The 22,028-nt window shown below is 44.9% G+C and overlaps 51 non-coding genes across 51 annotated transcripts; 34 read left to right on the top strand and 17 right to left on the bottom strand.

The window, feature by feature from the left end:
• Nucleotides 1–185: 185 nt before the first annotated feature.
• Trnac-gca lies at nt 186–257 on the top strand. The gene has a single exon. It is a non-coding gene; the product is annotated as a tRNA-Cys (tRNA).
• A 276-nt stretch (nt 258–533) lies between these two features.
• Trnaa-cgc lies at nt 534–605 on the bottom strand. Its single transcript has one exon. It is a non-coding gene; the product is annotated as a tRNA-Ala (tRNA).
• A 118-nt stretch (nt 606–723) lies between these two features.
• On the top strand, nt 724–795 carry Trnaw-cca. Its single transcript has one exon. It is a non-coding gene; the product is annotated as a tRNA-Trp (tRNA).
• A 319-nt stretch (nt 796–1,114) lies between these two features.
• Nucleotides 1,115–1,186, top strand: Trnac-gca. Its single transcript has one exon. It is a non-coding gene; the product is annotated as a tRNA-Cys (tRNA).
• Nucleotides 1,187–1,462: 276 nt separating this feature from the next.
• Trnaa-cgc lies at nt 1,463–1,534 on the bottom strand. The gene has a single exon. It is a non-coding gene; the product is annotated as a tRNA-Ala (tRNA).
• Nucleotides 1,535–1,652: 118 nt separating this feature from the next.
• Trnaw-cca lies at nt 1,653–1,724 on the top strand. Its single transcript has one exon. It is a non-coding gene; the product is annotated as a tRNA-Trp (tRNA).
• Nucleotides 1,725–2,043: 319 nt separating this feature from the next.
• Nucleotides 2,044–2,115, top strand: Trnac-gca. Its single transcript has one exon. It is a non-coding gene; the product is annotated as a tRNA-Cys (tRNA).
• Nucleotides 2,116–2,391: 276 nt separating this feature from the next.
• On the bottom strand, nt 2,392–2,463 carry Trnaa-cgc. Its single transcript has one exon. It is a non-coding gene; the product is annotated as a tRNA-Ala (tRNA).
• A 118-nt stretch (nt 2,464–2,581) lies between these two features.
• On the top strand, nt 2,582–2,653 carry Trnaw-cca. Its single transcript has one exon. It is a non-coding gene; the product is annotated as a tRNA-Trp (tRNA).
• A 319-nt stretch (nt 2,654–2,972) lies between these two features.
• On the top strand, nt 2,973–3,044 carry Trnac-gca. Its single transcript has one exon. It is a non-coding gene; the product is annotated as a tRNA-Cys (tRNA).
• Nucleotides 3,045–3,321: 277 nt separating this feature from the next.
• On the bottom strand, nt 3,322–3,393 carry Trnaa-cgc. The gene has a single exon. It is a non-coding gene; the product is annotated as a tRNA-Ala (tRNA).
• Nucleotides 3,394–3,511: 118 nt separating this feature from the next.
• On the top strand, nt 3,512–3,583 carry Trnaw-cca. The gene has a single exon. It is a non-coding gene; the product is annotated as a tRNA-Trp (tRNA).
• A 319-nt stretch (nt 3,584–3,902) lies between these two features.
• On the top strand, nt 3,903–3,974 carry Trnac-gca. Its single transcript has one exon. It is a non-coding gene; the product is annotated as a tRNA-Cys (tRNA).
• A 277-nt stretch (nt 3,975–4,251) lies between these two features.
• On the bottom strand, nt 4,252–4,323 carry Trnaa-cgc. The gene has a single exon. It is a non-coding gene; the product is annotated as a tRNA-Ala (tRNA).
• A 118-nt stretch (nt 4,324–4,441) lies between these two features.
• Nucleotides 4,442–4,513, top strand: Trnaw-cca. Its single transcript has one exon. It is a non-coding gene; the product is annotated as a tRNA-Trp (tRNA).
• Nucleotides 4,514–4,832: 319 nt separating this feature from the next.
• On the top strand, nt 4,833–4,904 carry Trnac-gca. Its single transcript has one exon. It is a non-coding gene; the product is annotated as a tRNA-Cys (tRNA).
• Nucleotides 4,905–5,185: 281 nt separating this feature from the next.
• Trnaa-cgc lies at nt 5,186–5,257 on the bottom strand. Its single transcript has one exon. It is a non-coding gene; the product is annotated as a tRNA-Ala (tRNA).
• Nucleotides 5,258–5,375: 118 nt separating this feature from the next.
• Nucleotides 5,376–5,447, top strand: Trnaw-cca. Its single transcript has one exon. It is a non-coding gene; the product is annotated as a tRNA-Trp (tRNA).
• Nucleotides 5,448–11,808: 6,361 nt separating this feature from the next.
• Nucleotides 11,809–11,880, bottom strand: Trnaa-cgc. Its single transcript has one exon. It is a non-coding gene; the product is annotated as a tRNA-Ala (tRNA).
• A 118-nt stretch (nt 11,881–11,998) lies between these two features.
• Trnaw-cca lies at nt 11,999–12,070 on the top strand. The gene has a single exon. It is a non-coding gene; the product is annotated as a tRNA-Trp (tRNA).
• A 319-nt stretch (nt 12,071–12,389) lies between these two features.
• Nucleotides 12,390–12,464, top strand: Trnac-gca. The gene has a single exon. It is a non-coding gene; the product is annotated as a tRNA-Cys (tRNA).
• A 274-nt stretch (nt 12,465–12,738) lies between these two features.
• On the bottom strand, nt 12,739–12,810 carry Trnaa-cgc. The gene has a single exon. It is a non-coding gene; the product is annotated as a tRNA-Ala (tRNA).
• A 118-nt stretch (nt 12,811–12,928) lies between these two features.
• On the top strand, nt 12,929–13,000 carry Trnaw-cca. The gene has a single exon. It is a non-coding gene; the product is annotated as a tRNA-Trp (tRNA).
• Nucleotides 13,001–13,319: 319 nt separating this feature from the next.
• Trnac-gca lies at nt 13,320–13,391 on the top strand. The gene has a single exon. It is a non-coding gene; the product is annotated as a tRNA-Cys (tRNA).
• A 276-nt stretch (nt 13,392–13,667) lies between these two features.
• Nucleotides 13,668–13,739, bottom strand: Trnaa-cgc. The gene has a single exon. It is a non-coding gene; the product is annotated as a tRNA-Ala (tRNA).
• A 118-nt stretch (nt 13,740–13,857) lies between these two features.
• On the top strand, nt 13,858–13,929 carry Trnaw-cca. Its single transcript has one exon. It is a non-coding gene; the product is annotated as a tRNA-Trp (tRNA).
• A 319-nt stretch (nt 13,930–14,248) lies between these two features.
• Trnac-gca lies at nt 14,249–14,320 on the top strand. The gene has a single exon. It is a non-coding gene; the product is annotated as a tRNA-Cys (tRNA).
• Nucleotides 14,321–14,596: 276 nt separating this feature from the next.
• On the bottom strand, nt 14,597–14,668 carry Trnaa-cgc. The gene has a single exon. It is a non-coding gene; the product is annotated as a tRNA-Ala (tRNA).
• A 118-nt stretch (nt 14,669–14,786) lies between these two features.
• Nucleotides 14,787–14,858, top strand: Trnaw-cca. The gene has a single exon. It is a non-coding gene; the product is annotated as a tRNA-Trp (tRNA).
• A 319-nt stretch (nt 14,859–15,177) lies between these two features.
• Trnac-gca lies at nt 15,178–15,249 on the top strand. Its single transcript has one exon. It is a non-coding gene; the product is annotated as a tRNA-Cys (tRNA).
• Nucleotides 15,250–15,525: 276 nt separating this feature from the next.
• Trnaa-cgc lies at nt 15,526–15,597 on the bottom strand. The gene has a single exon. It is a non-coding gene; the product is annotated as a tRNA-Ala (tRNA).
• A 118-nt stretch (nt 15,598–15,715) lies between these two features.
• On the top strand, nt 15,716–15,787 carry Trnaw-cca. The gene has a single exon. It is a non-coding gene; the product is annotated as a tRNA-Trp (tRNA).
• A 319-nt stretch (nt 15,788–16,106) lies between these two features.
• Trnac-gca lies at nt 16,107–16,178 on the top strand. Its single transcript has one exon. It is a non-coding gene; the product is annotated as a tRNA-Cys (tRNA).
• A 276-nt stretch (nt 16,179–16,454) lies between these two features.
• Trnaa-cgc lies at nt 16,455–16,526 on the bottom strand. The gene has a single exon. It is a non-coding gene; the product is annotated as a tRNA-Ala (tRNA).
• A 118-nt stretch (nt 16,527–16,644) lies between these two features.
• Nucleotides 16,645–16,716, top strand: Trnaw-cca. The gene has a single exon. It is a non-coding gene; the product is annotated as a tRNA-Trp (tRNA).
• Nucleotides 16,717–17,035: 319 nt separating this feature from the next.
• Nucleotides 17,036–17,107, top strand: Trnac-gca. The gene has a single exon. It is a non-coding gene; the product is annotated as a tRNA-Cys (tRNA).
• A 276-nt stretch (nt 17,108–17,383) lies between these two features.
• Trnaa-cgc lies at nt 17,384–17,455 on the bottom strand. Its single transcript has one exon. It is a non-coding gene; the product is annotated as a tRNA-Ala (tRNA).
• A 118-nt stretch (nt 17,456–17,573) lies between these two features.
• Trnaw-cca lies at nt 17,574–17,645 on the top strand. The gene has a single exon. It is a non-coding gene; the product is annotated as a tRNA-Trp (tRNA).
• A 319-nt stretch (nt 17,646–17,964) lies between these two features.
• On the top strand, nt 17,965–18,039 carry Trnac-gca. The gene has a single exon. It is a non-coding gene; the product is annotated as a tRNA-Cys (tRNA).
• A 274-nt stretch (nt 18,040–18,313) lies between these two features.
• Nucleotides 18,314–18,385, bottom strand: Trnaa-cgc. Its single transcript has one exon. It is a non-coding gene; the product is annotated as a tRNA-Ala (tRNA).
• A 118-nt stretch (nt 18,386–18,503) lies between these two features.
• On the top strand, nt 18,504–18,575 carry Trnaw-cca. The gene has a single exon. It is a non-coding gene; the product is annotated as a tRNA-Trp (tRNA).
• A 319-nt stretch (nt 18,576–18,894) lies between these two features.
• On the top strand, nt 18,895–18,966 carry Trnac-gca. The gene has a single exon. It is a non-coding gene; the product is annotated as a tRNA-Cys (tRNA).
• Nucleotides 18,967–19,244: 278 nt separating this feature from the next.
• On the bottom strand, nt 19,245–19,316 carry Trnaa-cgc. Its single transcript has one exon. It is a non-coding gene; the product is annotated as a tRNA-Ala (tRNA).
• A 118-nt stretch (nt 19,317–19,434) lies between these two features.
• Trnaw-cca lies at nt 19,435–19,506 on the top strand. The gene has a single exon. It is a non-coding gene; the product is annotated as a tRNA-Trp (tRNA).
• A 319-nt stretch (nt 19,507–19,825) lies between these two features.
• Trnac-gca lies at nt 19,826–19,897 on the top strand. Its single transcript has one exon. It is a non-coding gene; the product is annotated as a tRNA-Cys (tRNA).
• A 276-nt stretch (nt 19,898–20,173) lies between these two features.
• On the bottom strand, nt 20,174–20,245 carry Trnaa-cgc. The gene has a single exon. It is a non-coding gene; the product is annotated as a tRNA-Ala (tRNA).
• A 118-nt stretch (nt 20,246–20,363) lies between these two features.
• Trnaw-cca lies at nt 20,364–20,435 on the top strand. The gene has a single exon. It is a non-coding gene; the product is annotated as a tRNA-Trp (tRNA).
• Nucleotides 20,436–20,754: 319 nt separating this feature from the next.
• Nucleotides 20,755–20,826, top strand: Trnac-gca. The gene has a single exon. It is a non-coding gene; the product is annotated as a tRNA-Cys (tRNA).
• A 276-nt stretch (nt 20,827–21,102) lies between these two features.
• Trnaa-cgc lies at nt 21,103–21,174 on the bottom strand. Its single transcript has one exon. It is a non-coding gene; the product is annotated as a tRNA-Ala (tRNA).
• Nucleotides 21,175–21,292: 118 nt separating this feature from the next.
• On the top strand, nt 21,293–21,364 carry Trnaw-cca. Its single transcript has one exon. It is a non-coding gene; the product is annotated as a tRNA-Trp (tRNA).
• Nucleotides 21,365–21,683: 319 nt separating this feature from the next.
• Trnac-gca lies at nt 21,684–21,755 on the top strand. Its single transcript has one exon. It is a non-coding gene; the product is annotated as a tRNA-Cys (tRNA).
• The last annotated feature ends 273 nt before the right edge of the window (nt 21,756–22,028 follow it).

Here is a 22,028-nt window from a genome sequence, read left to right on the forward strand (position 1 = left end):
GGTGAAGGCGCCGACTCGCACTTTCTCCAGGCGCGAAGTGTCTAGTATTTTTGATATTTATATCGTTTAACGCTAATATATAACTGAGAGATAATGATTACGCAATATTTTGCTCGATTAGACGTCTTTAGCCAGGCAGAGTATAATATTTTTCCTTAAGTTATGGGAACGCAAAGATCGTGAATGGGGGTATAGCTCAGTCGTAGAGCATTCGACTGCAGATCGAGAGGTCCCCGGTTCAATCCCGGGTGCCCCCTTCATTTTTCAGTATCTCGAAAAAACAAATGACGATTGTCGCGGTGAGTTGCAAATACATGTTTGAGATGCACCCTGCACGCCATACCGAAGGCTTTGGAGCAACATTTCAATGGGGGGGGATCGCAGCCCAGGGTCTTGCAGGTCATCGTCCTCCCGCCATGAGGTCGAACTGTACGAAATCCACTTGCTTGGGGGAAGAATCTTGTACACTGAATTTTGTAGAATATGGTGATAGGCAAAAGTTTTCATGTACTGCTGCACGGAGAAACAAAAATTGGAGGAGCTGGGATTTGAACCCAGGACTTTCTGCATGCGAAGCAGACACTCTACCACTGAGTTACACCCCCGCCAGAGCAAGTACATCCGGGACGAGTGTCTCGTGGATCCTACTGTCATTATTTCTTAGGTTTGAACGGTACAGTAAGTGTTCGAGGAACCTATTCATGACAAGACCTAAGCAGCGTCGACTCCGTGGCGCAACGGTAGCGCGTCTGACTCCAGATCAGAAGGTTGCGTGTTCAAATCACGTCGGGGTCACAATGAAATTTTCGTTTACGAAAGCCATAGGCGAGTATGTCAGTTTAATCAGATACCAAACGATTACGGAGAACGGACGAACAGAACTTGCTTGAAAAAAAGCTACTAGTGCAATTTTCGCGTTCTGACATTAAGGTGAAGGCGCCGACTCGCACTTTCTCCAGGCGCGAAGTGTCTAGTATTTTTGATATTTATATCGTTTAACGCTAATATATAACTGAGAGATAATGATTACGCAATATTTTGCTCGATTAGACGTCTTTAGCCAGGCAGAGTATAATATTTTTCCTTAAGTTATGGGAACGCAAAGATCGTGAATGGGGGTATAGCTCAGTCGTAGAGCATTCGACTGCAGATCGAGAGGTCCCCGGTTCAATCCCGGGTGCCCCCTTCATTTTTCAGTATCTCGAAAAAACAAATGACGATTGTCGCGGTGAGTTGCAAATACATGTTTGAGATGCACCCTGCACGCCATACCGAAGGCTTTGGAGCAACATTTCAATGGGGGGGGATCGCAGCCCAGGGTCTTGCAGGTCATCGTCCTCCCGCCATGAGGTCGAACTGTACGAAATCCACTTGCTTGGGGGAAGAATCTTGTACACTGAATTTTGTAGAATATGGTGATAGGCAAAAGTTTTCATGTACTGCTGCACGGAGAAACAAAAATTGGAGGAGCTGGGATTTGAACCCAGGACTTTCTGCATGCGAAGCAGACACTCTACCACTGAGTTACACCCCCGCCAGAGCAAGTACATCCGGGACGAGTGTCTCGTGGATCCTACTGTCATTATTTCTTAGGTTTGAACGGTACAGTAAGTGTTCGAGGAACCTATTCATGACAAGACCTAAGCAGCGTCGACTCCGTGGCGCAACGGTAGCGCGTCTGACTCCAGATCAGAAGGTTGCGTGTTCAAATCACGTCGGGGTCACAATGAAATTTTCGTTTACGAAAGCCATAGGCGAGTATGTCAGTTTAATCAGATACCAAACGATTACGGAGAACGGACGAACAGAACTTGCTTGAAAAAAAGCTACTAGTGCAATTTTCGCGTTCTGACATTAAGGTGAAGGCGCCGACTCGCACTTTCTCCAGGCGCGAAGTGTCTAGTATTTTTGATATTTATATCGTTTAACGCTAATATATAACTGAGAGATAATGATTACGCAATATTTTGCTCGATTAGACGTCTTTAGCCAGGCAGAGTATAATATTTTTCCTTAAGTTATGGGAACGCAAAGATCGTGAATGGGGGTATAGCTCAGTCGTAGAGCATTCGACTGCAGATCGAGAGGTCCCCGGTTCAATCCCGGGTGCCCCCTTCATTTTTCAGTATCTCGAAAAAACAAATGACGATTGTCGCGGTGAGTTGCAAATACATGTTTGAGATGCACCCTGCACGCCATACCGAAGGCTTTGGAGCAACATTTCAATGGGTGGGGATCGCAGCCCAGGGTCTTGCAGGTCATCGTCCTCCCGCCATGAGGTCGAACTGTACGAAATCCACTTGCTTGGGGGAAGAATCTTGTACACTGAATTTTGTAGAATATGGTGATAGGCAAAAGTTTTCATGTACTGCTGCACGGAGAAACAAAAATTGGAGGAGCTGGGATTTGAACCCAGGACTTTCTGCATGCGAAGCAGACACTCTACCACTGAGTTACACCCCCGCCAGAGCAAGTACATCCGGGACGAGTGTCTCGTGGATCCTACTGTCATTATTTCTTAGGTTTGAACGGTACAGTAAGTGTTCGAGGAACCGAGTCATGACAAGACCTAAGCAGCGTCGACTCCGTGGCGCAACGGTAGCGCGTCTGACTCCAGATCAGAAGGTTGCGTGTTCAAATCACGTCGGGGTCACAATGAAATTTTCGTTTACGAAAGCCATAGGCGAGTATGTCAGTTTAATCAGATACCAAACGATTACGGAGAACGGACGAACAGAACTTGCTTGAAAAAAAGCTACTAGTGCAATTTTCGCGTTCTGACATTAAGGTGAAGGCGCCGACTCGCACTTTCTCCAGGCGCGAAGTGTCTAGTATTTTTGATATTTATATCGTTTAACGCTAATATATAACTGAGAGATAATGATTACGCAATATTTTGCTCGATTAGACGTCTTTAGCCAGGCAGAGTATAATATTTTTCCTTAAGTTATGGGAACGCAAAGATCGTGAATGGGGGTATAGCTCAGTCGTAGAGCATTCGACTGCAGATCGAGAGGTCCCCGGTTCAATCCCGGGTGCCCCCTTCATTTTTCAGTATCTCGAAAAAACAAATGACGATTGTCGCGGTGAGTTGCAAATACATGTTTGAGATGCACCCTGCACGCCATACCGAAGGCTTTGGAGCAACATTTCAATGGGGGGGGTATCGCAGCCCAGGGTCTTGCAGGTCATCGTCCTCCCGCCATGAGGTCGAACTGTACGAAATCCACTTGCTTGGGGGAAGAATCTTGTACACTGAATTTTGTAGAATATGGTGATAGGCAAAAGTTTTCATGTACTGCTGCACGGAGAAACAAAAATTGGAGGAGCTGGGATTTGAACCCAGGACTTTCTGCATGCGAAGCAGACACTCTACCACTGAGTTACACCCCCGCCAGAGCAAGTACATCCGGGACGAGTGTCTCGTGGATCCTACTGTCATTATTTCTTAGGTTTGAACGGTACAGTAAGTGTTCGAGGAACCTATTCATGACAAGACCTAAGCAGCGTCGACTCCGTGGCGCAACGGTAGCGCGTCTGACTCCAGATCAGAAGGTTGCGTGTTCAAATCACGTCGGGGTCACAATGAAATTTTCGTTTACGAAAGCCATAGGCGAGTATGTCAGTTTAATCAGATACCAAACGATTACGGAGAACGGACGAACAGAACTTGCTTGAAAAAAAGCTACTAGTGCAATTTTCGCGTTCTGACATTAAGGTGAAGGCGCCGACTCGCACTTTCTCCAGGCGCGAAGTGTCTAGTATTTTTGATATTTATATCGTTTAACGCTAATATATAACTGAGAGATAATGATTACGCAATATTTTGCTCGATTAGACGTCTTTAGCCAGGCAGAGTATAATATTTTTCCTTAAGTTATGGGAACGCAAAGATCGTGAATGGGGGTATAGCTCAGTCGTAGAGCATTCGACTGCAGATCGAGAGGTCCCCGGTTCAATCCCGGGTGCCCCCTTCATTTTTCAGTATCTCGAAAAAACAAATGACGATTGTCGCGGTGAGTTGCAAATACATGTTTGAGATGCACCCTGCACGCCATACCGAAGGCTTTGGAGCAACATTTCAATGGGGGGGGTATCGCAGCCCAGGGTCTTGCAGGTCATCGTCCTCCCGCCATGAGGTCGAACTGTACGAAATCCACTTGCTTGGGGGAAGAATCTTGTACACTGAATTTTGTAGAATATGGTGATAGGCAAAAGTTTTCATGTACTGCTGCACGGAGAAACAAAAATTGGAGGAGCTGGGATTTGAACCCAGGACTTTCTGCATGCGAAGCAGACACTCTACCACTGAGTTACACCCCCGCCAGAGCAAGTACATCCGGGACGAGTGTCTCGTGGATCCTACTGTCATTATTTCTTAGGTTTGAACGGTACAGTAAGTGTTCGAGGAACCTATTCATGACAAGACCTAAGCAGCGTCGACTCCGTGGCGCAACGGTAGCGCGTCTGACTCCAGATCAGAAGGTTGCGTGTTCAAATCACGTCGGGGTCACAATGAAATTTTCGTTTACGAAAGCCATAGGCGAGTATGTCAGTTTAATCAGATACCAAACGATTACGGAGAACGGACGAACAGAACTTGCTTGAAAAAAAGCTACTAGTGCAATTTTCGCGTTCTGACATTAAGGTGAAGGCGCCGACTCGCACTTTCTCCAGGCGCGAAGTGTCTAGTATTTTTGATATTTATATCGTTTAACGCTAATATATAACTGAGAGATAATGATTACGCAATATTTTGCTCGATTAGACGTCTTTAGCCAGGCAGAGTATAATATTTTTCCTTAAGTTATGGGAACGCAAAGATCGTGAATGGGGGTATAGCTCAGTCGTAGAGCATTCGACTGCAGATCGAGAGGTCCCCGGTTCAATCCCGGGTGCCACCTTCATTTTTCAGTATCTCGAAAAAACAAATGACGATTGTCGCGGTGAGTTGCAAATACATGTTTGAGATGCACCCTGCACGCCATACCGAAGGCTTTGGAGCAACATTTCAATGGGGGGGGGGGGGATCGCAGCCCAGGGTCTTGCAGGTCATCGTCCTCCCGCCATGAGGTCGAACTGTACGAAATCCACTTGCTTGGGGGAAGAATCTTGTACACTGAATTTTGTAGAATATGGTGATAGGCAAAAGTTTTCATGTACTGCTGCACGGAGAAACAAAAATTGGAGGAGCTGGGATTTGAACCCAGGACTTTCTGCATGCGAAGCAGACACTCTACCACTGAGTTACACCCCCGCCAGAGCAAGTACATCCGGGACGAGTGTCTCGTGGATCCTACTGTCATTATTTCTTAGGTTTGAACGGTACAGTAAGTGTTCGAGGAACCTATTCATGACAAGACCTAAGCAGCGTCGACTCCGTGGCGCAACGGTAGCGCGTCTGACTCCAGATCAGAAGGTTGCGTGTTCAAATCACGTCGGGGTCACAATGAAATTTTCGTTTACGAAAGCCATAGGCGAGTATGTCAGTTTAATCAGATACCAAACGATTACGGAGAACGGACGAACAGAACTTGCTTGAAAAAAAGCTACTAGTGCAATTTTCGCGTTCTGACATTAAGGTGAAGGCGCCGACTCGCACTTTCTCCAGGCGCGAAGTGTCTAGTATTTTTGATATTTATATCGTTTAACGCTAATATATAACTGAGAGATAATGATTACGCAATATTTTGCTCGATTAGACGTCTTTAGCCAGGCAGAGTATAATATTTTTCCTTAAGTTATGGGAACGCAAAGATCGTGAATGGGGGTATAGCTCAGTCGCGAAGTCGCGCTTCAGCTGTGCTACCGTGTGGACGTGTGTACTGCTGCGCTCCGATTGTGTTGTTTATATACGTGTTCTGCTGTTGTCTCCTTTGCTGGCTGTCCGTTCATCTTCGTGTTTGTGTATCGTCGTTAGTGTTTAGCTGTTCATCGCCGTTCTGTCACTTGCCGGAATTTCGGTTTTTTAACCGGAGTTTCATGCCTGTTCTGAATCATGTCTACGACCGTCAGGAAAAACACACTGGTCTTCGCTTTCGACAAGGAAACCCGTCATATCCAGCCAACGTCACTGGAAATACACGATTGGATTACTGAGGTAATTGGTGTCAACTCTGATTCCGTCCATACAATGCAGTTAGACAATGATAAATACTGTATTTTTGTTAAGTTTGAGAGCTCGGTGACGATAGATAGACTTTTAGCAAAGTGGGGTAGTGAAGTAGAATTCATTCACAGAGACGGCTCGAAGAGCAAAGTTCGGATCTGGCGAGCTGATATTGTTTACACTACCGTTCGCGTGCTTAACTTACCTATTGAAATAGATAATGATTTAATTAAGGATGCGCTTTGCAAGTATGGTGACGTGAAATCTGTTAATAATGAACGTTGGTCTCGTCACTACAAACTGCAGTGTTTTAACGGAATTCGATCTGTGGAGATGGACATCAAGACCAATATTCCGTCTCATATATTTGTAAATGGCTACAGGGCGCAAATTGTGTATTCAGGTCAAGTACCGACCTGTCATGTTTGTAATGAGTCTGGCCACTTTAGACAGGATTGTCCGCGGCGGGTTTTTGTATTGAAAAGCAATCTAACGCAACGCCAGAAACTTACCCTAAACGATGTCTTGCCAAATCATGTATCTATCCCCCTGGGTGTGGATACTGCCCAAGCAAACCACTCTGATTTATCCGTAAATGATATTACTCAATTTCCATGTTTAGATAAAAAGGCTGATGTTGACACCCCCGCATCATCCGAATTGCAGACAAAAAAACGGCCCCATGAGATAACTGATAGCTGTTCTGACGACGAGTTGTCTGACAAATCTCACTCCGCACGCAAACAAAAACAATGCGAGGAGGAAGTAATGCCACAACTCCAGGAAATGCAGATGGAAGCTTGTAAACAATCAGAACGTAACCAATTGGTGGGAAACTGCGAAAACGGGGATGTTTCTAGCAATAACGGCGAAACATCAGGAGGGGACACAGTTTGCAAAGACGAGCAGCCTCCTGACAGTCACGAGGAACAATTAGTGTGTCTGGATCAACCCTCTGTAACGGCTAGTGCTTCCCCGAAGGGTACTGACCACACGACAGGGCTAAGCAGTACAGGCCGTGTCGTACAGTTGGACGACCCGACGGGATCGGCGTCACAACCGACCACCACAAAACCCGTCACAGAGCCTTCGGATGCTCCACGAAGGAAGTTAAAGCCACAACCGAATGTCAATGCTCCTCGTAATCAAGCGAAGTTAAAGAGCGTGAAAAGTGACACGAAACCCCGAAATGTGCGTTACGAAACTGTCAGGCACGGGTCATTGAAAGAATCTCCTGAGGAACTTCCTGATAATCAATCTTCTACTGATTCAGGAGGAAAATCTCAAACCTAGACTGCACTAATACTGTAATTAGCAACCTCTCAATGGGACGTTCTGTTCTGTCTAAATTTTCTGTGTCTCCTAAGTAATAATTTAGTCGCATGTTATTTACTCACTGTCCTAACATCCAACGAGTAATAACGCAATGACCCAGTGTTATACTATTGCTACTGTCAATATTAACAAAATACGGTCGGCATTGAAAATAGCAGCGCTAAAAGAATTTTTATATGACTCGGGAACTGATATAGCCCTGCTGCAGGAAGTTGTCACGTCGGATTTAAATATTCCCGGGTATGTTGCTCACCTAAATGTCTCCCACGAAACTAGCGTGGGGACAGCTTTTTTAATCCGGGATGGGATTCCAGTAACGGAAGTAGAACGACTGGAATCTGGAAGGGGAATAGGGCTCAAGATTTATGACGTGTCCCTTATTAACTTGTATGCCCCTTCCGGCAGCTCACATAGATCTGACAGAACACGATTTTTTAAAGACGAGGTAATATACTTATTACGCAAAAACCCCAGTCACCTTATAATGGGGGGTGATTTTAATTGCGTCCTCAACAGGAAAGATCAGAGTCCAAATTTTAATTATTCTGCTGAATTAAAACATCTCGTCACTAGCTTAAAGCTAAAGGATGCTTGGGAATGCAAACACCCTGCTGTTGTCGAGTACACTTATGCAACTTCCAATGCATGCAGCAGAATCGACAGATTCTACATTACCGACAATCTCGAATCGGCTTTATTGAAAACAGAAACGGTTCCTGTCTACTTTTCGGACCATTCCGGTGTGTTGGCCTGTATAAATTTACAAGCGCAGCCAATACGCCGCTTCAAAAACCAGTGGAATTTAAATGTCTCGCTGTTACAAGACCGTGAATTAGAAGATCAGATAAAAGACGCATGGGCGTTATGCCTGCGTGCTCTTCCTAGATACGCGACTACCGTCGAATGGTGGACAAAAATGACAAAGCCGAAACTTAGAAAGACGATAATGCAATATAGCTTTCAGAGGGCCAGAGATCTTAAGAACACTATAGAGTTCTATTACTCAGTACTCAGAGAGCTATATGGTCAAACATCTGGTTCACATCTTCGCCTGACAGATATCAAAAAAATTAAGGCTAAATTACTCGGCATTAAGAGGCATCAACTGGAAGGACTTAAAATAAAATCCAAGGCGAAATCTGTCTCAGAGGACGAAACAACTTCCCTATACCACCTTCTGAAGCACGCTCAAAACAGAAGAACAATGCTTATCGACGAATTACGGACGGCGAATGGTACAAGTCTTAGGACACAGAAAGATATTTTGAATGAGATCTATCGCTACTTCGATAACCTATATTCCGAAAATTCCAGCTGCGAGGAATCTATTGATGATTTCCTCGACTTTCTTGTGCCACAGCTGACGGATGATGACAACGTTACCTTCCTGTCGCACGTCTGTAATGAGGACGTTTATGTGACTCTGTGTACCTCCCCTCTGAAAAAATCCCCAGGTCCTGATGGTCTACCTGCAGAATTTTATGTCCGCTATTGGCCGATAGTGGGAGGGACAATTACAGCGATTGTAAATGAAGTTCTTCAGGGCGCAATGATACCCTCTGAATTTAAAGAAAGTAAAATAGTCCTTATCCCCAAAACTAAAGGACACAAAGATCTTACTAACTTCCGACCGATTTCGTTGCTCAATGCGGACTATAAAATAATAGCAAGAATTCTCAACAAGAAAATTTCATCCTTAGCAAATAGACTGATTAGTCCGTATCAACACTGCATTGCAGGTAAAACTCTGTTTCACAATTTAGCCGAATTTCGGGATATAATTGCAATCACTTCCGTCACTAACATCAAATGTGCCCTGGTTTTCCTGGATTTTCATAAAGCATTCGATCTCGTGAATCATATCTACCTTTTCAAGACGTTAAAAAAGCTCGGTTTCCAGGAGCGAGCCTTAAACGTAATAAAAAACGTGGCGACAGGAATAAACGCATGCATAGCAGTTAACAGTCAGGCTACGAGAAAATTCCAAATACGACGCGGTGTTCCTCAGGGAAGCCCCCTTTCTATGTCACTATTTGCCATTTCACTGGACCCATTTCTTAAACGTATTCACGATAAATTAACAGGTTTAACACTGTCAGGGTGCAAAACAGCTATAAAAGCTTATGCTGATGATGTAGGCGTCATAATCAGAAATAATGACGATGTAGCTACGTTAGCTGCAGTGATTCAGACTTACTGCAGTGCGTCTGGGGCAAATTCAAATGAAAAGAAAAGCAAAATTTTACATCTTAGGGGTTTTGAGCACATAAACGTAGAGTGGGCAAAGCTGGTCAGGCAGCATACGACGCTTGGTGTCACATTGACCGCATGCCCAATGAAAATGACTGCGTTGAATTGGAAAGCTGCGGCACGGAAAGTGCAGGGTGCTATAATGAAAAATTTATCACGGAATATGAATCAGATTCAGAGGATTAAGTACATCAACACGTGTATCTTAGCTACAGCATACCACACCGCTCAGCTCTTTCCACTACCCAAAATGATAGCCAAGAACATAACGTCCAGAATCACAAATTTTCTGTGGAAAGGAGAACTGTTTCGAGTAACCGCCAAAGTGGCTACCTTACATCCCCGAAATGGTGGTTTAGGTCTCATCAATATCACCAACAAAGCCTCTGCACTCTTCGTCAAAAGGCAACTAACTATCATTAGAGAAGTACCGGAAAGTATTTCAAGCCGACTTTTTGAAATTCTAAAACCTCGCAGCCTGCAGCCTCCTATTGATGTGCAAAAAATTAACAATCGTCTCCAGCACGTGCGAGCCTTTTATATTGAACTTAGCTACTTGAGGGACGAAGTTACACGGCTACGTCAACTAACGTCAAGAGATATTATGCGGGTCTGGGAGACGTGTGAAGGAAAGAATAAAGTAGAGAGACAGTTTCCTCACATACACTGGACTGCTATCTGGCAAAACATCAATTTAAAAGTTTTATCTTCTGACATAAGAACAGCATGGTACAAAGCCGTTAATAATATCATTAGCACCAACGAAAGATTATATGAAATTGGCCTCAGTGACACCAATCTATGTCAACGATGTCGACTAGTGGACACAATTATCCATCGATACACTTGCGGCGGCAATATACATATCTGGAATTGGCTCAAGGTGCAAATAGCTCTCATTACAAGGTCTTCACCTCAGTACATCTCGCTGTCAGTGCTGCACAGACCACAAGACCGTTATTTTCCAGAGACGAAGAATAATGCCGTCTATTGGCTCCTAGGAAATTATGTAACTTACGTAACTCATGACGCTGGAACTGACACCGTTACAGATTTCAAGATATACTTACAGTGCAAATACCACAAAATACGTACGTATGCAGACCACAAGAAGAAATATGGTAATATGCTACAAATTATATTTGATAGAATGGGGATAGGCTAAACACCATCAACCTAAAGCACACAGTATTGAGTGACTATATTACTATGTGCAGAATTATTGTCTGTTTCATTTCTTATACTTTCATTTTTGTTGATTTTCCACTATGACAAAATGGTCAAAAACGACAACAAATAAAAAATTTAAAAAAATTAAAAAAAAAATGAAGGCAGGAACAACAAGTAGAAGATTGACTTATATTTTTCATTTTATGCACATGGAGAGGCATTACTTATTTCACGAACGAATTCCTTTCATTTAATCATGATAATATAAAAAACCATAAAAAAAGAGGAAACACTAATTAAAAAAAATTAACAACAAAAAAAATTAAAAAAATGGAAAAAACAAAAAAAAAAATTTGCTAAAGTGGGCAGTTGTATTTTTGGATCATAGGAGCGACAAGGTCGAAAATCAGTGATGGGTATGGTGGAGACATTGTGGCCAGGCCTCAGATTATTCTTGACCCCTGCCCACTTTGCCTCCTTCTGCCTATTACTTATAAAAAATTTTAATAAAAAGTGGTTAAAAAAAACGGAAAAAAATAAAAAGAAAGTGGTTAAGGCGAAAAAAAAAAAGTGGTTAAGGCGAAAAAAAAAAAAAAAAAAAAAAAAAAAAGTCGTAGAGCATTCGACTGCAGATCGAGAGGTCCCCGGTTCAATCCCGGGTGCCCCCTTCATTTTTCAGTATCTCGAAAAAACAAATGACGATTGTCGCGGTGAGTTGCAAATACATGTTTGAGATGCACCCTGCACGCCATACCGAAGGCTTTGGAGCAACATTTCAATGGGGGGGGATCGCAGCCCAGGGTCTTGCAGGTCATCGTCCTCCCGCCATGAGGTCGAACTGTACGAAATCCACTTGCTTGGGGGAAGAATCTTGTACACTGAATTTTGTAGAATATGGTGATAGGCAAAAGTTTTCATGTACTGCTGCACGGAGAAACAAAAATTGGAGGAGCTGGGATTTGAACCCAGGACTTTCTGCATGCGAAGCAGACACTCTACCACTGAGTTACACCCCCGCCAGAGCAAGTACATCCGGGACGAGTGTCTCGTGGATCCTACTGTCATTATTTCTTAGGTTTGAACGGTACAGTAAGTGTTCGAGGAACCTATTCATGACAAGACCTAAGCAGCGTCGACTCCGTGGCGCAACGGTAGCGCGTCTGACTCCAGATCAGAAAGTTGCGTGTTCAAATCACGTCGGGGTCACAATGAAATTTTCGTTTACGAAAGCCATAGGCGAGTATGTCAGTTTAATCAGATACCAAACGATTACGGAGAACGGACGAACAGAACTTGCTTGAAAAAAAGCTACTAGTGCAATTTTCGCGTTCTGACATTAAGGTGAAGGCGCCGACTCGCACTTTCTCCAGGCGCGAAGTGTCTAGTATTTTTGATATTTATATCGTTTAACGCTAATATATAACTGAGAGATAATGATTACGCAATATTTTGCTCGATTAGACGTCTTTAGCCAGGCAGAGTATAATACTTTTCCTTAAGTTATGGGAACGCAAAGATCGTGAATGGGGGTATAGCTCAGTCGTAGAGCATTCGACTGCAGATCGAGAGGTCCCCGGTTCAATCCCGGGTGCCCCATTCATTTTTCAGTATCTCGAAAAAACAAATGACGATTCTCGCGGTGAGTTGCAAATACATGTTTGAGATGCACCCTGCACGCCATACCGAAGGCTTTGGAGCAACATTTCAATGGGGGGGGGATCGCAGCCCAGGGTCTTGCAGGTCATCGTCCTCCCGCCATGAGGTCGAACTGTACGAAATCCACTTGCTTGGGGGAAGAATCTTGTACACTGAATATTGTAGAATATGGTGATAGGCAAAAGTTTTCATGTACTGCTGCACGGAGAAACAAAAATTGGAGGAGCTGGGATTTGAACCCAGGACTTTCTGCATGCGAAGCAGACACTCTACCACTGAGTTACACCCCCGCCAGAGCAAGTACATCCGGGACGAGTGTCTCGTGGATCCTACTGTCATTATTTCTTAGGTTTGAACGGTACAGTAAGTGTTCGAGGAACCTATTCATGACAAGACCTAAGCAGCGTCGACTCCGTGGCGCAACGGTAGCGCGTCTGACTCCAGATCAGAAGGTTGCGTGTTCAAATCACGTCGGGGTCACAATGAAATTTTCGTTTACGAAAGCCATAGGCGAGTATGTCAGTTTAATCAGATACCAAACGATTACGGAGAACGGACGAACAGAACTTGCTTGAAAAAAAGCTACTAGTGCAATTTTCGCGTTCTGACATTAAGGTGAAGGCGCCGACTCGCACTTTCTCCAGGCGCGAAGTGTCTAGTATTTTTGATATTTATATCGTTTAACGCTAATATATAACTGAGAGATAATGATTACGCAATATTTTGCTCGATTAGACGTCTTTAGCCAGGCAGAGTATAACATTTTTCCTTAAGTTATGGGAACGCAAAGATCGTGAATGGGGGTATAGCTCAGTCGTAGAGCATTCGACTGCAGATCGAGAGGTCCCCGGTTCAATCCCGGGTGCCCCCTTCATTTTTCAGTATCTCGAAAAAACAAATGACGATTGTCGCGGTGAGTTGCAAATACATGTTTGAGATGCACCCTGCACGCCATACCGAAGGCTTTGGAGCAACATTTCAATGGGGGGGGATCGCAGCCCAGGGTCTTGCAGGTCATCGTCCTCCCGCCATGAGGTCGAACTGTACGAAATCCACTTGCTTGGGGGAAGAATCTTGTACACTGAATTTTGTAGAATATGGTGATAGGCAAAAGTTTTCATGTACTGCTGCACGGAGAAACAAAAATTGGAGGAGCTGGGATTTGAACCCAGGACTTTCTGCATGCGAAGCAGACACTCTACCACTGAGTTACACCCCCGCCAGAGCAAGTACATCCGGGACGAGTGTCTCGTGGATCCTACTGTCATTATTTCTTAGGTTTGAACGGTACAGTAAGTGTTCGAGGAACCTATTCATGACAAGACCTAAGCAGCGTCGACTCCGTGGCGCAACGGTAGCGCGTCTGACTCCAGATCAGAAGGTTGCGTGTTCAAATCACGTCGGGGTCACAATGAAATTTTCGTTTACGAAAGCCATAGGCGAGTATGTCAGTTTAATCAGATACCAAACGATTACGGAGAACGGACGAACAGAACTTGCTTGAAAAAAAGCTACTAGTGCAATTTTCGCGTTCTGACATTAAGGTGAAGGCGCCGACTCGCACTTTCTCCAGGCGCGAAGTGTCTAGTATTTTTGATATTTATATCGTTTAACGCTAATATATAACTGAGAGATAATGATTACGCAATATTTTGCTCGATTAGACGTCTTTAGCCAGGCAGAGTATAATATTTTTCCTTAAGTTATGGGAACGCAAAGATCGTGAATGGGGGTATAGCTCAGTCGTAGAGCATTCGACTGCAGATCGAGAAGTTCCCGGTTCAATCCCGGGTGCCCCCTTCATTTTTCAGTATCTCGAAAAAACAAATGACGATTGTCGCGGTGAGTTGCAAATACATGTTTGAGATGCACCCTGCACGCCATACCGAAGGCTTTGGAGCAACATTTCAATGGGGGGGGATCGCAGCCCAGGGTCTTGCAGGTCATCGTCCTCCCGCCATGAGGTCGAACTGTACGAAATCCACTTGCTTGGGGGAAGAATCTTGTACACTGAATTTTGTAGAATATGGTGATAGGCAAAAGTTTTCATGTACTGCTGCACGGAGAAACAAAAATTGGAGGAGCTGGGATTTGAACCCAGGACTTTCTGCATGCGAAGCAGACACTCTACCACTGAGTTACACCCCCGCCAGAGCAAGTACATCCGGGACGAGTGTCTCGTGGATCCTACTGTCATTATTTCTTAGGTTTGAACGGTACAGTAAGTGTTCGAGGAACCTATTCATGACAAGACCTAAGCAGCGTCGACTCCGTGGCGCAACGGTAGCGCGTCTGACTCCAGATCAGAAGGTTGCGTGTTCAAATCACGTCGGGGTCACAATGAAATTTTCGTTTACGAAAGCCATAGGCGAGTATGTCAGTTTAATCAGATACCAAACGATTACGGAGAACGGACGAACAGAACTTGCTTGAAAAAAAGCTACTAGTGCAATTTTCGCGTTCTGACATTAAGGTGAAGGCGCCGACTCGCACTTTCTCCAGGCGCGAAGTGTCTAGTATTTTTGATATTTATATCGTTTAACGCTAATATATAACTGAGAGATAATGATTACGCAATATTTTGCTCGATTAGACGTCTTTAGCCAGGCAGAGTATAATATTTTTCCTTAAGTTATGGGAACGCAAAGATCGTGAATGGGGGTATAGCTCAGTCGTAGAGCATTCGACTGCAGATCGAGAGGTCCCCGGTTCAATCCCGGGTGCCCCCTTCATTTTTCAGTATCTCGAAAAAACAAATGACGATTGTCGCGGTGAGTTGCAAATACATGTTTGAGATGCACCCTGCACGCCATACCGAAGGCTTTGGAGCAACATTTCAATGGGGGGGGATCGCAGCCCAGGGTCTTGCAGGTCATCGTCCTCCCGCCATGAGGTCGAACTGTACGAAATCCACTTGCTTGGGGGAAGAATCTTGTACACTGAATTTTGTAGAATATGGTGATAGGCAAAAGTTTTCATGTACTGCTGCACGGAGAAACAAAAATTGGAGGAGCTGGGATTTGAACCCAGGACTTTCTGCATGCGAAGCAGACACTCTACCACTGAGTTACACCCCCGCCAGAGCAAGTACATCCGGGACGAGTGTCTCGTGGATCCTACTGTCATTATTTCTTAGGTTTGAACGGTACAGTAAGTGTTCGAGGAACCTATTCATGACAAGACCTAAGCAGCGTCGACTCCGTGGCGCAACGGTAGCGCGTCTGACTCCAGATCAGAAGGTTGCGTGTTCAAATCACGTCGGGGTCACAATGAAATTTTCGTTTACGAAAGCCATAGGCGAGTATGTCAGTTTAATCAGATACCAAACGATTACGGAGAACGGACGAACAGAACTTGCTTGAAAAAAAGCTACTAGTGCAATTTTCGCGTTCTGACATTAAGGTGAAGGCGCCGACTCGCACTTTCTCCAGGCGCGAAGTGTCTAGTATTTTTGATATTTATATCGTTTAACGCTAATATATAACTGAGAGATAATGATTACGCAATATTTTGCTCGATTAGACGTCTTTAGCCAGGCAGAGTATAATATTTTGCCTTAAGTTATGGGAACGCAAAGATCGTGAATGGGGGTATAGCTCAGTCGTAGAGCATTCGACTGCAGATCGAGAGGTCCCCGTTTCAATCCCGGGTGCCCCCTTCATTTTTCAGTATCTCGAAAAAACAAATGACGATTGTCGCGGTGAGTTGCAAATACATGTTTGAGATGCACCCTGCACGCCATACCGAAGGCTTTGGAGCAACATTTCAATGGGGGGGGATCGCAGCCCAGGGTCTTGCAGGTCATCGTCCTCCCGCCATGAGGTCGAACTGTACGAAATCCACTTGCTTGGGGGAAGAATCTTGTACACTGAATTTTGTAGAATATGGTGATAGGCAAAAGTTTTCATGTACTGCTGCACGGAGAAACAAAAATTGGAGGAGCTGGGATTTGAACCCAGGACTTTCTGCATGCGAAGCAGACACTCTACCACTGAGTTACACCCCCGCCAGAGCAAGTACATCCGGGACGAGTGTCTCGTGGATCCTACTGTCATTATTTCTTAGGTTTGAACGGTACAGTAAGTGTTCGAGGAACCTATTCATGACAAGACCTAAGCAGCGTCGACTCCGTGGCGCAACGGTAGCGCGTCTGACTCCAGATCAGAAGGTTGCGTGTTCAAATCACGTCGGGGTCACAATGAAATTTTCGTTTACGAAAGCCATAGGCGAGTATGTCAGTTTAATCAGATACCAAACGATTACGGAGAACGGACGAACAGAACTTGCTTGAAAAAAAGCTACTAGTGCAATTTTCGCGTTCTGACATTAAGGTGAAGGCGCCGACTCGCACTTTCTCCAGGCGCGAAGTGTCTAGTATTTTTGATATTTATATCGTTTAACGCTAATATATAACTGAGAGATAATGATTACGCAATATTTTGCTCGATTAGACGTCTTTAGCCAGGCAGAGTATAATATTTTTCCTTAAGTTATGGGAACGCAAAGATCGTGAATGGGGGTATAGCTCAGTCGTAGAGCATTCGACTGCAGATCGAGAGGTCCCCGGTTCAATCCCGGGTGCCCCCTTCATTTTTCAGTATCTCGAAAAAACAAATGACGATTGTCGCGGTGAGTTGCAAATACATGTTTGAGATGCACCCTGCACGCCATACCGAAGGCTTTGGAGCAACATTTCAATGGGGGGGGATCGCAGCCCAGGGTCTTGCAGGTCATCGTCCTCCCGCCATGAGGTCGAACTGTACGAAATCCACTTGCTTGGGGGAAGAATCTTGTACACTGAATTTTGTAGAATATGGTGATAGGCAAAAGTTTTCATGTACTGCTGCACGGAGAAACAAAAATTGGAGGAGCTGGGATTTGAACCCAGGACTTTCTGCATGCGAAGCAGACACTCTACCACTGAGTTACACCCCCGCCAGAGCAAGTACATCCGGGACGAGTGTCTCGTGGATCCTACTGTCATTATTTCTTAGGTTTGAACGGTACAGTAAGTGTTCGAGGAACCTATTCATGACAAGACCTAAGCAGCGTCGACTCCGTGGCGCAACGGTAGCGCGTCTGACTCCAGATCAGAAGGTTGCGTGTTCAAATCACGTCGGGGTCACAATGAAATTTTCGTTTACGAAAGCCATAGGCGAGTATGTCAGTTTAATCAGATACCAAACGATTACGGAGAACGGACGAACAGAACTTGCTTGAAAAAAAGCTACTAGTGCAATTTTCGCGTTCTGACATTAAGGTGAAGGCGCCGACTCGCACTTTCTCCAGGCGCGAAGTGTCTAGTATTTTTGATATTTATATCGTTTAACGCTAATATATAACTGAGAGATAATGATTACGCAATATTTTGCTCGATTAGACGTCTTTAGCCAGGCAGAGTATAATATTTTTCCTTAAGTTATGGGAACGCAAAGATCGTGAATGGGGGTATAGCTCAGTCGTAGAGCATTCGACTGCAGATCGAGAGGTCCCCGGTTCAATCCCGGGTGCCCCATTCATTTTTCAGTATCTCGAAAAAACAAATGACGATTGTCGCGGTGAGTTGCAAATACATGTTTGAGATGCACCCTGCACGCCATACCGAAGGCTTTGGAGCAACATTTCAATGGGGGGGGGATCGCAGCCCAGGGTCTTGCAGGTCATCGTCCTCCCGCCATGAGGTCGAACTGTACGAAATCCACTTGCTTGGGGGAAGAATCTTGTACACTGAATATTGTAGAATATGGTGATAGGCAAAAGTTTTCATGTACTGCTGCACGGAGAAACAAAAATTGGAGGAGCTGGGATTTGAACCCAGGACTTTCTGCATGCGAAGCAGACACTCTACCACTGAGTTACACCCCCGCCAGAGCAAGTACATCCGGGACGAGTGTCTCGTGGATCCTACTGTCATTATTTCTTAGGTTTGAACGGTACAGTAAGTGTTCGAGGAACCTATTCATGACAAGACCTAAGCAGCGTCGACTCCGTGGCGCAACGGTAGCGCGTCTGACTCCAGATCAGAAGGTTGCGTGTTCAAATCACGTCGGGGTCACAATGAAATTTTCGTTTACGAAAGCCATAGGCGAGTATGTCAGTTTAATCAGATACCAAACGATTACGGAGAACGGACGAACAGAACTTGCTTGAAAAAAAGCTACTAGTGCAATTTTCGCGTTCTGACATTAAGGTGAAGGCGCCGACTCGCACTTTCTCCAGGCGCGAAGTGTCTAGTATTTTTGATATTTATATCGTTTAACGCTAATATATAACTGAGAGATAATGATTACGCAATATTTTGCTCGATTAGACGTCTTTAGCCAGGCAGAGTATAATATTTTTCCTTAAGTTATGGGAACGCAAAGATCGTGAATGGGGGTATAGCTCAGTCGTAGAGCATTCGACTGCAGATCGAGAGGTCCCCGGTTCAATCCCGGGTGCCCCCTTCATTTTTCAGTATCTCGAAAAAACAAATGACGATTGTCGCGGTGAGTTGCAAATACATGTTTGAGATGCACCCTGCACGCCATACCGAAGGCTTTGGAGCAACATTTCAATGGGGGGGGGGATCGCAGCCCAGGGTCTTGCAGGTCATCGTCCTCCCGCCATGAGGTCGAACTGTACGAAATCCACTTGCTTGGGGGAAGAATCTTGTACACTGAATTTTGTAGAATATGGTGATAGGCAAAAGTTTTCATGTACTGCTGCACGGAGAAACAAAAATTGGAGGAGCTGGGATTTGAACCCAGGACTTTCTGCATGCGAAGCAGACACTCTACCACTGAGTTACACCCCCGCCAGAGCAAGTACATCCGGGACGAGTGTCTCGTGGATCCTACTGTCATTATTTCTTAGGTTTGAACGGTACAGTAAGTGTTCGAGGAACCTATTCATGACAAGACCTAAGCAGCGTCGACTCCGTGGCGCAACGGTAGCGCGTCTGACTCCAGATCAGAAGGTTGCGTGTTCAAATCACGTCGGGGTCACAATGAAATTTTCGTTTACGAAAGCCATAGGCGAGTATGTCAGTTTAATCAGATACCAAACGATTACGGAGAACGGACGAACAGAACTTGCTTGAAAAAAAGCTACTAGTGCAATTTTCGCGTTCTGACATTAAGGTGAAGGCGCCGACTCGCACTTTCTCCAGGCGCGAAGTGTCTAGTATTTTTGATATTTATATCGTTTAACGCTAATATATAACTGAGAGATAATGATTACGCAATATTTTGCTCGATTAGACGTCTTTAGCCAGGCAGAGTATAATATTTTTCCTTAAGTTATGGGAACGCAAAGATCGTGAATGGGGGTATAGCTCAGTCGTAGAGCATTCGACTGCAGATCGAGAGGTCCCCGGTTCAATCCCGGGTGCCCCCTTCATTTTTCAGTATCTCGAAAAAACAAATGACGATTGTCGCGGTGAGTTGCAAATACATGTTTGAGATGCACCCTGCACGCCATACCGAAGGCTTTGGAGCAACATTTCAATGGGGGGGGATCGCAGCCCAGGGTCTTGCAGGTCATCGTCCTCCCGCCATGAGGTCGAACTGTACGAAATCCACTTGCTTGGGGGAAGAATCTTGTACACTGAATTTTGTAGAATATGGTGATAGGCAAAAGTTTTCATGTACTGCTGCACGGAGAAACAAAAATTGGAGGAGCTGGGATTTGAACCCAGGACTTTCTGCATGCGAAGCAGACACTCTACCACTGAGTTACACCCCCGCCAGAGCAAGTACATCCGGGACGAGTGTCTCGTGGATCCTACTGTCATTATTTCTTAGGTTTGAACGGTACAGTAAGTGTTCGAGGAACCTATTCATGACAAGACCTAAGCAGCGTCGACTCCGTGGCGCAACGGTAGCGCGTCTGACTCCAGATCAGAAGGTTGCGTGTTCAAATCACGTCGGGGTCACAATGAAATTTTCGTTTACGAAAGCCATAGGCGAGTATGTCAGTTTAATCAGATACCAAACGATTACGGAGAACGGACGAACAGAACTTGCTTGAAAAAAAGCTACTAGTGCAATTTTCGCGTTCTGACATTAAGGTGAAGGCGCCGACTCGCACTTTCTCCAGGCGCGAAGTGTCTAGTATTTTTGATATTTATATCGTTTAACGCTAATATATAACTGAGAGATAATGATTACGCAATATTTTGCTCGATTAGACGTCTTTAGCCAGGCAGAGTATAATATTTTTCCTTAAGTTATGGGAACGCAAAGATCGTGAATGGGGGTATAGCTCAGTCGTAGAGCATTCGACTGCAGATCGAGAGGTCCCCGGTTCAATCCCGGGTGCCCCCTTCATTTTTCAGTATCTCGAAAAAACAAATGACGATTGTCGCGGTGAGTTGCAAATACATGTTTGAGATGCACCCTGCACGCCATACCGAAGGCTTTGGAGCAACATTTCAATGGGGGGGGATCGCAGCCCAGGGTCTTGCAGGTCATCGTCCTCCCGCCATGAGGTCGAACTGTACGAAATCCACTTGCTTGGGGGAAGAATCTTGTACACTGAATTTTGTAGAATATGGTGATAGGCAAAAGTTTTCATGTACTGCTGCACGGAGAAACAAAAATTGGAGGAGCTGGGATTTGAACCCAGGACTTTCTGCATGCGAAGCAGACACTCTACCACTGAGTTACACCCCCGCCAGAGCAAGTACATCCGGGACGAGTGTCTCGTGGATCCTACTGTCATTATTTCTTAGGTTTGAACGGTACAGTAAGTGTTCGAGGAACCTATTCATGACAAGACCTAAGCAGCGTCGACTCCGTGGCGCAACGGTAGCGCGTCTGACTCCAGATCAGAAGGTTGCGTGTTCAAATCACGTCGGGGTCACAATGAAATTTTCGTTTACGAAAGCCATAGGCGAGTATGTCAGTTTAATCAGATACCAAACGATTACGGAGAACGGACGAACAGAACTTGCTTGAAAAAAAGCTACTAGTGCAATTTTCGCGTTCTGACATTAAGGTGAAGGCGCCGACTCGCACTTTCTCCAGGCGCGAAGTGTCTAGTATTTTTGATATTTATATCGTTTAACGCTAATATATAACTGAGAGATAATGATTACGCAATATTTTGCTCGATTAGACGTCTTTAGCCAGGCAGAGTATAATATTTTTCCTTAAGTTATGGGAACGCAAAGATCGTGAATGGGGGTATAGCTCAGTCGTAGAGCATTCGACTGCAGATCGAGAGGTCCCCGGTTCAATCCCGGGTGCCCCCTTCATTTTTCAGTATCTCGAAAAAACAAATGACGATTGTCGCGGTGAGTTGCAAATACATGTTTGAGATGCACCCTGCACGCCATACCGAAGGCTTTGGAGCAACATTTCAATGGGGGGGGATCGCAGCCCAGGGTCTTGCAGGTCATCGTCCTCCCGCCATGAGGTCGAACTGTACGAAATCCACTTGCTTGGGGGAAGAATCTTGTACACTGAATTTTGTAGAATATGGTGATAGGCAAAAGTTTTCATGTACTGCTGCACGGAGAAACAAA

The sequence above is a fragment of the Schistocerca piceifrons genome, chromosome 3 (genome assembly GCF_021461385.2).
Source record: "Schistocerca piceifrons isolate TAMUIC-IGC-003096 chromosome 3, iqSchPice1.1, whole genome shotgun sequence".
In the NCBI taxonomy this organism is placed as follows: domain Eukaryota; kingdom Metazoa; phylum Arthropoda; class Insecta; order Orthoptera; family Acrididae; genus Schistocerca; species Schistocerca piceifrons.